Source organism: Papaver somniferum, chromosome 9, assembly GCF_003573695.1.
Source record: "Papaver somniferum cultivar HN1 chromosome 9, ASM357369v1, whole genome shotgun sequence".
Classification (NCBI taxonomy): domain Eukaryota; kingdom Viridiplantae; phylum Streptophyta; class Magnoliopsida; order Ranunculales; family Papaveraceae; genus Papaver; species Papaver somniferum.
Window position 1 is genome coordinate 111,177,867 of NC_039366.1, and position 13,211 is coordinate 111,191,077.

Here is a 13,211-nt window from a genome sequence, read left to right on the forward strand (position 1 = left end):
AGTGAAGGCTTGCTTCCAATAATTGTTTGTTCACATACTTGAAATTGTTCTCGAGATTTCCTCGATATGGATCTTCCAATTTGATATCATACAATGGTTTCTCATCTTCTATTTCGTCACCAAGTACCTTGCCAATGTGGGAAATGATTTATGTTCTTCTTCTTTCTCTTTACTTCTACTAGTTAGCACTTGTCCATGAGTAAAAATCAAAGATTTGATCCACATTCATGCCCTCTTGATAGATTGGAAGATCACCCACTATTTCACTTTCCCCATGACTCAAATAACTATCAAATTTGGTGGAGACATTTTATCAAACACCTTGTGTGCAATTTGTTCATCCTTATATCCACCAACCAAAATTGATACATCTAGTTCACTTACATCATCACAATCATTAGGTAATCCTTTTTGGTTATGGAGACTACAATTTTCCAATAATATTCTTCACAAATTTCTCCCATTCTTAGATACATATCATCAAACACTTCATGTACAATATTCATTAACACATCCTTTGAATGAATCCTACCCAAATTAACTTCTCTTTGTAAACCATAGTGAAATCAATATAAGATTGAAAAAACCCAATTTGAAAATACTATCAAAGAACATAAAAACAACCCAAAATACTTGATAAAGAGATTAGTAGTACTCACCTCAAGAAAAAGTATCTTCACCAATCACCACCTTTTCCCCTTGAGAATCCAACCAAGCTCTTGATACGATGAGAAGCGGAAGCTTACATGAAAATAAATTGAAATTGATAACTTGAAAAGGATAAATAATCAACCAATTTAGTTTCGTCTACCCTTTAAATAAAGGAAGAACCTAATATGGAGATCTTCTCAAATAACTACAATTTCTACCCAATTAAATGGAAACTATAAGTTATGAAGCATCTAGTTGATACTCTAGAATTAGATGATCTTCCCCCTAGATATAACAATGAGGTTTGAAAGAGAGAACCTCATTCTTCACACAAATTCTAAACTCAACCTTCCTCTTTTAGCCTTATGTCTTCTAATTTATACTAGCACCAAGGGCATACTTGGCATATGCAAAGTACTTCTAGGATGGACTATAAATGGTGCTCAATAGCGATATGGGACATCCACAATACATCATCCTCCCATTATTTAAAAAAATCGTCCTCGAATTCTTCAAAGCGTATTCCCGTTTGTGCTTGAACTTCTTCCTTGCTTGAAGACAATTCTACCTCTACACCTTCCATTGTATTACTCACAAATTAGCACTTTGTGGTCATAGTAGAGAGCATCCCCAAGTAGTAATGACACACCAAGTATTTCTTCGTTTGTAAATACATCATCCTCCCCTTGTTTGAACAAATTCGTCCACGAATTCTTCAAAGCATATTCTCCATTAGTGCTTGAATTTCTTCCTTGCTTGAAGACAATTCTACCTCTACACCTTCATTATATTACTCACCAAATGTAGCTTTGTGGTCATAGTTGAAGCATACCAAATAACTAAAAACATGAAGTAGTTCTCTCAACCTTGCACGGTAACAAATCCATGGAACTGTCTTTAATGAAATCCCAAATCAGATAATATATATGACTTTCATTTTGTTGTAGCTTGAGTGAAGGCTTGCTTCCAATAATTGTGTTCACATACTTGAAATTGTTCTCGAGATTTCCTCGATATGGTATCTCCAATTGATTCATACAATGGTTCCCATCTTCTATTTCGTCACCAAGTACCTTGCCAAATGTGGGAAATGATTTATGTTCTTCTTCTTTTCTTTCTTCTACTAGTTAGCACTTGGTCCATGATAGTAAATAATCAAATATTTGATCCACATTCATGCCATCTTGATAGATTGGAAGACACCCACTATTTCATTTTCCCATGACTCAAATAACTATCAAATTTTGGTGGAGACATTTATCAAACACCTTGTGGCAATTTGTTCATCCTATATCCACCAACCAAAATTGATACATCTAGTTCACTTACATCATCACAATCGTTAGGTAGTAGAATCTTTCTTGGTTATGGAGACTTACAAGTTTCCAATAATATTCTTCACAAATTTCTCCCATTCTTAGATACATATCATCAAACACTTCATGTACAATATTCATTAACACATCCTTTGAATGAATCCTACCCAAATTAACTTCTCTTTTGTAAACCATAGTGAAATCAATATAAGATTGAAAAAACCCAATTTGAAAATACTATCAAAGAACATAAAAATCAACCCAAAATACTTGATAAAGAGATTAGTAGTTCACCTCAAGAAAAGTATCTTCACCAATCACCACCTTTTCCCCTTGAGAATCAACCAAAGCTCTTGATACCAAATGATGAGAAGCGGAAGCTTACAATGAAAACAAATTGAAATTGATAACTTGAAAAGGATAAATAATCAACCAATTTAGTTTCTTCTACCCTTTAAATAAAGGAAGAACCTAATAATGGAGATTCTTCTCAAATAACTTACAATTTCTACCCAATTCAATTGGAAACTATAAGATTATGAGAGGCATCTAGTTGATACTCTAGAATTAGATGATCTAATTCCCCCTAGATATAACAATTAGGTTTGAAAGAAGAGAACCTCTCATTCTTCACACAATATTCTAAAACTCAACCTCCTCCTTTAGCCTTATGTCTTCTAATTTATACTAGCACCAAGGGAATACTTGGCATATTCAAAGTAATTCTAGGATGACTATAAATGGTGCTTCAATATGATATGGGACATCCACAATACATCATCCTCCCATTCTTTAAAAAATTCGTCCTCGAATTCTTCAAAGCGTATTCTCCGTTTGTGCTTGAACTTCTTCCTTGCTTGAAGACAATTCTACCTCTACACCTTCCATTGTAGTTACTCACCAAATTAGCACTTTGTGGTCATAGTAGAGAGCATCCCCAAGTAGTAATGAACACACCAAGTATTTCTTCGTTTGTAAATACATCATCCTCCCCTTGTTTGAACAAATTCGTCCACGAATTCTTCAAAGCATATTCTCCATTAGTGCTTGGCTTGAACTTCTTCCATTTGAAGACAATTCTACCTCTACACCTTCATTATAATTACTCACCAAATAGTACTTTGTGGTCATAGTTGAGAGCATACCAAATAACTAATGAAACATGAAGTTTCTCTCAACCTTGCACGGTAACAAATCCATGGAACTGTCTTTAATGAAATCCCAAATCAGATCAATATATATTGACTTTTATTTTGTTGTAGCTTGAGTGAAGGCTTGCTTCCAATAATTGTGTTCACATACTTGAAATTGTTCTCGAGATTTCCTCGATATGGTATTCCAATTTGATATCATACAATGGTTCCCATCTTCTATTTCGTCACAAGTACCTTGCCAAATGTGGGAAATGATTTATGTTCTTCTTCTTTCTCTTACTTCTACTAGTTAGCACTTGGTCCATGATAGTAAATAATCAAATATTTGATCCACATTCATGCCTCTTGATAGATTGGAAGAACACCCACTATTTCATTTTCCCATGACTCAAATAACTATCAAATTTTGGTGGAGACATTTATCAAACACCTTGTGTGCAATTTGTTCATCCTATCCACCAACCAAAATTGATACATCTAGTTCACTTACATCATCACAATCATTAGGTAGAATCTTTCTTGGTTATGGAGACTTACAAGTTTCCAATAATATTCTTCACAAATTTCTCCCATTCTTAGATACATATCATCAAACACTTCATGTACAATATTCATTAACACATCCTTTGAATGAATCCTACCCAAATTAACTTCTCTTTTGTAAACCATAGTGAAATCAATATAAGATTGAAAAAACCCAATTTGAAAATACTATCAAAGAACATAAAAATCAACCCAAAATACTTGATAAAGAGATTAGTAGTACTCACCTCAAGAAAAGTATCTTCACCAATCACACCTTTTCCCCTTGAGAATCAACCGAAGCTCTTGATACCAAATGATGAGAAGCGGAAGCTTACAATGAAACAAATTGAAATTGATAACTTGAAAAGGATAAATAATCAACCAATTTAGTTTCGTCTACCCTTTAAATAAAGGAAGAACCTAATAATGGAGATTCTTCTCAAATAACTTACAATTTCTACCCAATTCAATTGGAAACTATAAGTTATGAGAGGCATCTAGTTGATACTCTAGAATTAGATGATCTAATTCCCCCTAGATATAACAATTAGGTTTGAAAGAAGAGAACCTCTCATTCTTCACACAATATTCTAAAACTCAACCTCCTCTTTAGCCTTATGTCTTCTAATTTATACTAGCACCAAGGGAATACTTGGCATATTCAAAGTAATTTAGGATGGACTATAAATGGTGCTTCAATATCGATATGGGACATCCACAATACATCATCCTCCCATTTTTAAAAAATTCGTCCTCGAATTCTTCAAAGCGTATTCTCCGTTTGTGCTTGAACTTCTTCCTTGCTTGAAGACAATTCTACCTCTACACCTTCCATTGTAGTTACTCACAAATTAGCACTTTGTGGTCATAGTAGAGAGCATCCCCAAGTAGTAATGACACACAAGTATTTCTTCGTTTGTAAATACATCATCCTCCCCTTGTTTGAACAAATTCGTCCACGAATTCTTCAAAAGCATATTCTCCATTAGTGCTTGAACTTCTTCCATGCTTGAAGACAATTCTACCTCTACACCTTCATTATATTACTCACCAAATGTAGTACTTTGTGGTAGTTGAGAGCATACCAATAACTAATGAAACAAGTAGTTCTCTCAACCTTGCACGGGAACAAATCCATGGAACTCGTCTTTAATGAAATCCCAAATCAGATCAATATATATTGACTTTCTATTTTGTTGTAGCTTGAGTGAAGGCTTGCTTCCAATAATTGTTTGTTCACATACTTGAAATTGTTCTCGAGATTTCCTCGATATGGTATCTTCCAATTTGATATCATACAATGGTTCCCATCTTCTATTTCGTCACAAGTACCTTGCCAAATGTGGGAAATGATTTATGTTCTTCTTCTTTCTTTACTTCTACTAGTTAGAACTTGGTCCATGATAGTAAAATAATCAATATTTGATCCACATTCATGCCTCTTGATAGATTGGAAGATCACCCACTATTTCACTTTCCCCATGACTCAAATAACTATCAAATTTTGGTGGAGACATTTTATCAAACACCTTGTGGCAATTTGTTCATCCTATATCCACCAACCAAAATTGATACATCTAGTTCACTTACATCATCACAATCATTAGGTAGAATCTTTCTTGGTTATGGAGACTTACAATTTTCCAATAATATTCTTCACAAATTTCTCCCATTCTTAGATACATATCATCAAACACTTCACGTACAATATTCATTAACACATCCTTTGAATGAATCCTACCCAAATTAACTTCTCTTTTGTAAACCATAGTGAAATCAATATAAGATGAAAAAACCCAATTTGAAAATACTATCAAAGAACATAAAATCACAACCAAAATACTTGATAAAGAGATTAGTAGTACTCACCTCAAGAAAAGTATCTTCACCAATCACCACCTTTTCCCCTTGAGAATCCAACCAAAGCTCTTGATACCAAATGATGAGAAGCGGAAGCTTACAATGAAAATAAATTGAAATTGATAACTTGAAAAGGATAAATAATCAACCAATTTAGTTTCTTCTACCCTTTAAATAAAGGAAGAACCTAATAATGGAGATTCTTCTCAAATAACTTACAATTTCTACCCAATAATTGGAAACTATAAGATTATGAGAGGATCTAGTTGATACTCTAGATTAGATGATTAATTCCCCCTTAGATATAACAATTAGGTTTGAAAAGAAGAGAACCTCTATCTTCACACTATTCTAAAATACCTTCCTTTAGTCTTATGTCTTCAATTTATACTAGCACCAAGGGCATACTTGGCATATTCAAAGTAATTCTAGGATGGACTATAAATGGTGCTTCAATATCGATATGGGACATCCACAATACATCATCCCCCATTCTTTAAAAAATTCGTCCTCGAATTCTTCAAAGCGTATTCTCCGTTTGTGCTTGAACTTCTTCCTTGCTTGAAGACAATTCTACCTCTACACCTTCCATTGTAGTTACTCACCAAATTTAGCACTTTGTGGTCATAGTAGAGAGCATCCCCAAGTAGTAATGACACACCAAGTATTTCTTCGTTTGTAAATACATCATCCTCCCCTTGTTTGAACAAATTCGTCCACGAATTCTTCAAAGCATATCTCCATTAGTGCTTGAACTTCTTCCTTATTGAAGACAATTCTACCTCTACACCTTTCATTATAATTACTCACCAAATGTAGTACTTTGTGGTCATAGTTGAGAGCATACCAAATAACTAATGAAACATGAAGTAGTTCTCTCAACCTTGCACGGTGAACAAATCCATGGAACTCGTCTTAATGAAATCCCAAATCAGATCAATATATATTGACTTTCTATTTTGTTGTAGCTTGAGTGAAGGCTTTCTTCCAATAATTGTTTGTTCACATACTTGAAATTGTTCTCGAGATTTCCTCGATATGGTATCTTCCAATTTGATATCATACAATGGTTTCCCATCTTCTATTTCGTCACCAAGTACCTTGCCAAATGTGGGAAATGATTTATGTTCTTCTTCTTTCTCTTTACTTCTACTAGTTAGCACTTGGTCCATGATAGTAAAATAATCAAAGATTTGATCCACATGCATGCCCTCTTGATAGATTGGAAGATCACCCACTATTTCACTTTCCCCATGACTCAAATAACTATCAAATTTTGGTGGAGACTTTTATCAAACACCTTGTGTGCAATTTGTTCATCCTTATATCCACCAACCAAAATTGACATCTAGTTCACTTACATCATCACAATCATTAGGTAGAATCCTTTCTTGGTTATGGAGACTTACAATTTTCCAATAATATTCTTCACAAATTTCTCCCATTCTTAGATACATATCATCAAACACTTCACGTACAATATTCATTAACACATCCTTTGAATGAATCCTACCCAAATTAACTTCTCTTTTGTAAACCATAGTGAAATCAATATAAGATTGAAAAAACCCAATTTGAAAATACTATCAAAGAACATAAAAATCAACCCAAAATACTTGATAAAGAGATTAGTAGTACTCACCTCAAGAAAAAGTATCTTCACCAATCACCACCTTTTCCCCTTGAGAATCCAACCAAAGCTCTTGATACCAAATGATGAGAAGCGGAAGCTTACAATGAAAATAAATTGAAATTGATAACTTGAAAAGGATAAATAATCAACCAATTTAGTTTCGTCTACCCTTTAAATAAAGGAAGAACCTAATAATGGAGATTCTTCTCAAATAACTTACAATTTCTACCCAATTAAATTGGAAACTATAAGGTTATGAGAGGCATCTAGTTGATACTCTAGAATTAGATGATCTAATTCCCCCTAGATATAACAATTAGGTTTGAAAGAAGAGAACCTCTCATTCTTCACACAATATTCTAAAACTCAACCTTCCTCTTTTAGCCTTATGTCTTCTAATTTATACTAGCACCAAGGGCATACTTGGCATATTCAAAGTAATTCTAGGATGGACTATAAATGGTGCTTCAATATCGATATGGGACATCCACAATACATCATCCTCCCATTCTTTAAAAAAATTCGTCCTCGAATTCTTCAAAGCGTATTCTCCGTTTGTGCTGAACTTCTTCCTTGCTTGAAGACAATTCTACCTCTACACCTTCCATTGTAGTTACTCACCAAATTTAGAACTTTGTGGTCATAGTAGAGATCATCCCCAAGTAGTAATGACACCAAGTATTTCTTCGTTTGTAAATACATCATCCTCCCCTTGTTTGAACAAATTCGTCCACGAATTCTTCAAAAGCATATTCTCCATTAGTGCTTGAACTTCTTCCTTGTTTGAAGACAATTCTACCTCTACACCTTTCATTATAATTACTCACCAAATGTAGTACTTTGTGGTCATAGTTGAGAGCATACCAAATAACTAATGAAACATGAAGTAGTTCTCTCAACCTTGCACGGTGAACAAATCCATGGAACTCGTCTTTAATGAAATCCCAAATCAGATCAATATATATTGACTTTCTATTTTGTTGTAGCTTGAGTGAAGGCTTTCTTCCAATAATTGTTTGTTCACATACTTGAAATTGTTCTCGAGATTTCTCGATATGGTATCTTCCAATTTGATATCATACAATGGTTTCCCATTTCTATTTCGTCACCAAGTACCTTGCCAAATGTGGGAAATGATTTATGTTTCTTCTTTCTCTTTACTTCTACTAGTTAGCACTTGGTCCATGATAGTAAAATAATCAAAGATTTGATCCACATTCATGCATCTTGATAGATTGGAAGATCACCCACTATTTCACTTTCCCCATGACTCAAATAACTATCAAATTTTGGTGGAGACATTTATCAAACACCTTGTGTGCAATTTGTTCATCCTTATATCCACCAACCAAAATTGATACATCTAGTTCACTTACATCATCACAATCATTAGGTAGAATCCTTTCTTGGTTATGGAGACTTACAATTTTCCAATAATATTCTTCACAAATTTCTCCCATTCTTAGATACATATCATCAAACACTTCACGTACAATATTCATTAACACATCCTTTGAATGAATCCTACCCAAATTAACTTCTCTTTTGTAAACCATAGTGAAATCAATATAAGATTGAAAAAACCCAATTTGAAAATACTATCAAAGAACATAAAAATCAACCCAAAATACTTGATAAAGAGATTAGTAGTACTCACCTCAAGAAAAAGTATCTTCACCAATCACCACCTTTTCCCCTTGAGAATCCAACCAAAGCTCTTGATACTAAATGATGAGAAGCGGAAGCTTACAATGAAAATAAATTGAAATTGATAACTTGAAAAGGATAAATAATCAACCAATTTAGTTTCGTCTACCCTTTAAATAAAGGAAGAACCTAATAATGGAGATTCTTCTCAAATAACTTACAATTTCTACCCAATTAAATTGGAAACTATAAGGTTATGAGAGGCATCTAGTTGATACTCTAGAATTAGATGATCTAATTCCCCCTAGATATAACAATTAGGTTTGAAAGAAGAGAACCTCACATTCTTCACACAATATTCTAAAACTCAACCTTCCTCTTTTAGCCTTATGTCTTCTAATTTATACTAGCACCAAGGGCATACTTGGCATATTCAAAGTAATTCTAGGATGGACTATAAATGGTGCTTCAATATCGATATGGGACATCCACAATACATCATCCTCCCATTATTTAAAAAAATTCGTCCTCGAATTCTTCAAAGCGTATTCTCCGTTTGTGCTTGAACTTCTTCCTTGCTTGAAGACAATTCTACCTCTACACCTTCCATTGTAGTTACTCACCAAATTTAGCACTTTGTGGTCATAGTAGAGAGCATCCCCAAGTAGTAATGACACACCAAGTATTTCTTCGTTTGTAAATACATCATCCTCCCCTTGTTTGAACAAATTCGTCCACGAATTCTTCAAAAGCATATTCTCCATTAGTGCTTGAACTTCTTCCTTGTTTGAAGACAATTCTACCTCTACACCTTTCATTATAATTACTCACCAAATGTAGTACTTTGTGGTCATAGTTGAGAGCATACCAAATAACTAATGAAACATGAAGTAGTTCTCTCAACCTTGCACGGTGAACAAATCCATGGAACTCGTCTTTAATGAAATCCAAAATCAGATCAATATATATTGACTTTCTATTTTGTTGTATCTTGAGTGAAGGCTTGCTTCCAATAATTGTTTGTTCACATACTTGAAATTGTTCTCGAGATTTCCTCGATATGGTATCTTCCAATTTGATATCATACAATGGTTTCTCATCTTCTATTTCGTCACCAAGTACCTTGCCAAATGTGGGAAATGATTTATGTTCTTCTTCTTTCTCTTTACTTCTACTAGTTAGCACTTGGTCCATGATAGTAAAATAATCAAAGATTTGATCCACATTCATGCCCTCTTGATAGATTGGAAGATCACCCACTATTTCACTTTCCCCATGACTCAAATAACTATCAAATTTTGGTGGAGACATTTTATCAAACACCTTGTGTGCAATTTGTTCATCCTTATATCCACCAACCAAAATTGATACATCTAGTTCACTTACATCATCACAATCATTAGGTAGAATCCTTTCTTGGTTATGGAGACATACAATTTTCCAATAATATTCTTCACAAATTTCTCCCATTCTTAGATACATATCATCAAACACTTCATGTACAATATTCATTAACACATCCTTTGAATGAATCCTACCCAAATTAACTTCTCTTTTGTAAACCATAGTGAAATCAATATAAGATTGAAAAAACCCAATTTGAAAATACTATCAAAGAACATAAAAATCAACCCAAAATACTTGATAAAGAGATTAGTAGTACTCACCTCAAGAAAAAGTATCTTCACCAATCACCACCTTTTCCCCTTGAGAATCCAACCAAAGCTCTTGATACTAAATGATGAGAAGCGGAAGCTTACAATGAAAATAAATTGAAATTGATAACTTGAAAAGGATAAATAATCAACCAATTTAGTTTCGTCTACCCTTTAAATAAAGGAAGAACCTAATAATGGAGATTCTTCTCAAATAACTTACAATTTCTACCCAATTAAATTGGAAACTATAAGGTTATGAGAGGCATCTAGTTGATACTCTAGAATTAGATGATCTAATTCCCCCTAGATATAACAATTAGGTTTGAAAGAAGAGAACCTCACATTCTTCACACAATATTCTAAAACTCAACCTTCCTCTTTTAGCCTTATGTCTTCTAATTTATACTAGCACCAAGGGCATACTTGGCATATTCAAAGTAATTCTAGGATGGACTATAAATGGTGCTTCAATATCGATATGGGACATCCACAATACATCATCCTCCCATTATTTAAAAAAATTCGTCCTCGAATTCTTCAAAGCGTATTCTCCGTTTGTGCTTGAACTTCTTCCTTGCTTGAAGACAATTCTACCTCTACACCTTCCATTGTAGTTACTCACCAAATTTAGCACTTTGTGGTCATAGTAGAGATCATCCCCAAGTAGTAATGACACACCAAGTATTTCTTCGTTTGTAAATACATCATCCTCCCCTTGTTTGAACAAATTCGTCCACGAATTCTTCAAAAGCATATTCTCCATTAGTGCTTGAACTTCTTCCTTGTTTGAAGACAATTCTACCTCTACACCTTTCATTATAATTACTCACCAAATGTAGTACTTTGTGGTCATAGTTGAGAGCATACCAAATAACTAATGAAACATGAAGTAGTTCTCTCAACCTTGCACGGTGAACAAATCCATGGAACTCGTCTTTAATGAAATCCCAAATCAGATCAATATATATTGACTTTCTATTTTGTTGTAGCTTGAGTGAAGGCTTGCTTCCAATAATTGTTTGTTCACATACTTGAAATTGTTCTCGAGATTTCCTCGATATGGTATCTTCCAATTTGATATCATACAATGGTTTCCCATCTTCTATTTCGTCACCAAGTACCTTGCCAAATGTGGGAAATGATTTATGTTCTTCTTCTTTCTCTTTACTTCTACTAGTTAGCACTTGGTCCATGATAGTAAAATAATCAAATATTTGATCCACATTCATGCCCTCTTGATAGATTGGAAGATCACCCACTATTTCACTTTCCCCATGACTCAAATAACTATCAAATTTTGGTGGAGACATTTTATCAAACACCTTGTGTGCAATCTGTTCATCCTTATATCCACCAACCAAAATTGATACATCTAGTTCACTTACATCATCACAATCATTAGGTAGAATCCTTTCTTGGTTATGGAGACTTACAATTTTCCAATAATATTCTTCACAAATTTCTCCCATTCTTAGATACATATCATCAAACACTTCACGTACAATATTCATTAACACATCCTTTGAATGAATCCTACCCAAATTAACTTCTCTTTTGTAAACCATAGTGAAATCAATATAAGATTGAAAAAACCCAATTTGAAAATACTATCAAAGAACATAAAAATCAACCCAAAATACTTGATAAAGAGATTAGTAGTACTCACCTCAAGAAAAAGTATCTTCACCAATCACCACCTTTTCCCCTTGAGAATCCAACCAAAGCTCTTGATACCAAATGATGAGAAGCGGAAGCTTACAATGAAAATAAATTGAAATTGATAACTTGAAAAGGATAAATAATCAACCAATTTAGTTTCGTCTACCCTTTAAATAAAGGAAGAACCTAATAATGGAGATTCTTCTCAAATAACTTACAATTTCTACCCAATTAAATTGGAAACTATAAGGTTATGAGAGGCATCTAGTTGATACTCTAGAATTAGATGATCTAATTCCCCCTAGATATAACAATTAGGTTTGAAAGAAGAGAACCTCTCATTCTTCACACAATATTCTAAAACTCAACCTTCCTCTTTTAGCCTTATGTCTTCTAATTTATACTAGCACCAAGGGCATACTTGGCATATTCAAAGTAATTCTATGATGGACTATAAATGGTGCTTCAATATCGATATGGGACATCCACAATACATCATCCTCCCATTCTTTAAAAAAATTCGTCCTCGAATTCTTCAAAGCGTATTCTCCGTTTGTGCCTGAACTTCTTCCTTGCTTGAAGACAATTCTACCTCTACACCTTCCATTGTAGTTACTCACCAAATTTAGAACTTTGTGGTCATAGTAGAGATCATCCCCAAGTAGTAATGACACACCAAGTATTTCTTCGTTTGTAAATACATCATCCTCCCCTTGTTTGAACAAATTCGTCCACGAATTCTTCAAAAGCATATTCTCCATTAGTGCTTGAACTTCTTCCTTGTTTGAAGACAATTCTACCTCTACACCTTTCATTATAATTACTCACCAAATGTAGTACTTTGTGGTCATAGTTGAGAGCATACCAAATAACTAATGAAACATGAAGTAGTTCTCTCAACCTTGCACGGTGAACAAATCCATGGAACTCGTCTTTAATGAAATCCCAAATCAGATCAATATATATTGACTTTCTATTTTGTTGTAGCTTGAGTGAAGGCTTTCTTCCAATAATTGTTTGTTCACATACTTGAAATTGTTCTCGAGATTTCTTCGATATGGTATCTTCCAATTTGATATCATACAATGGTTTCCCATTTTCTATTTCG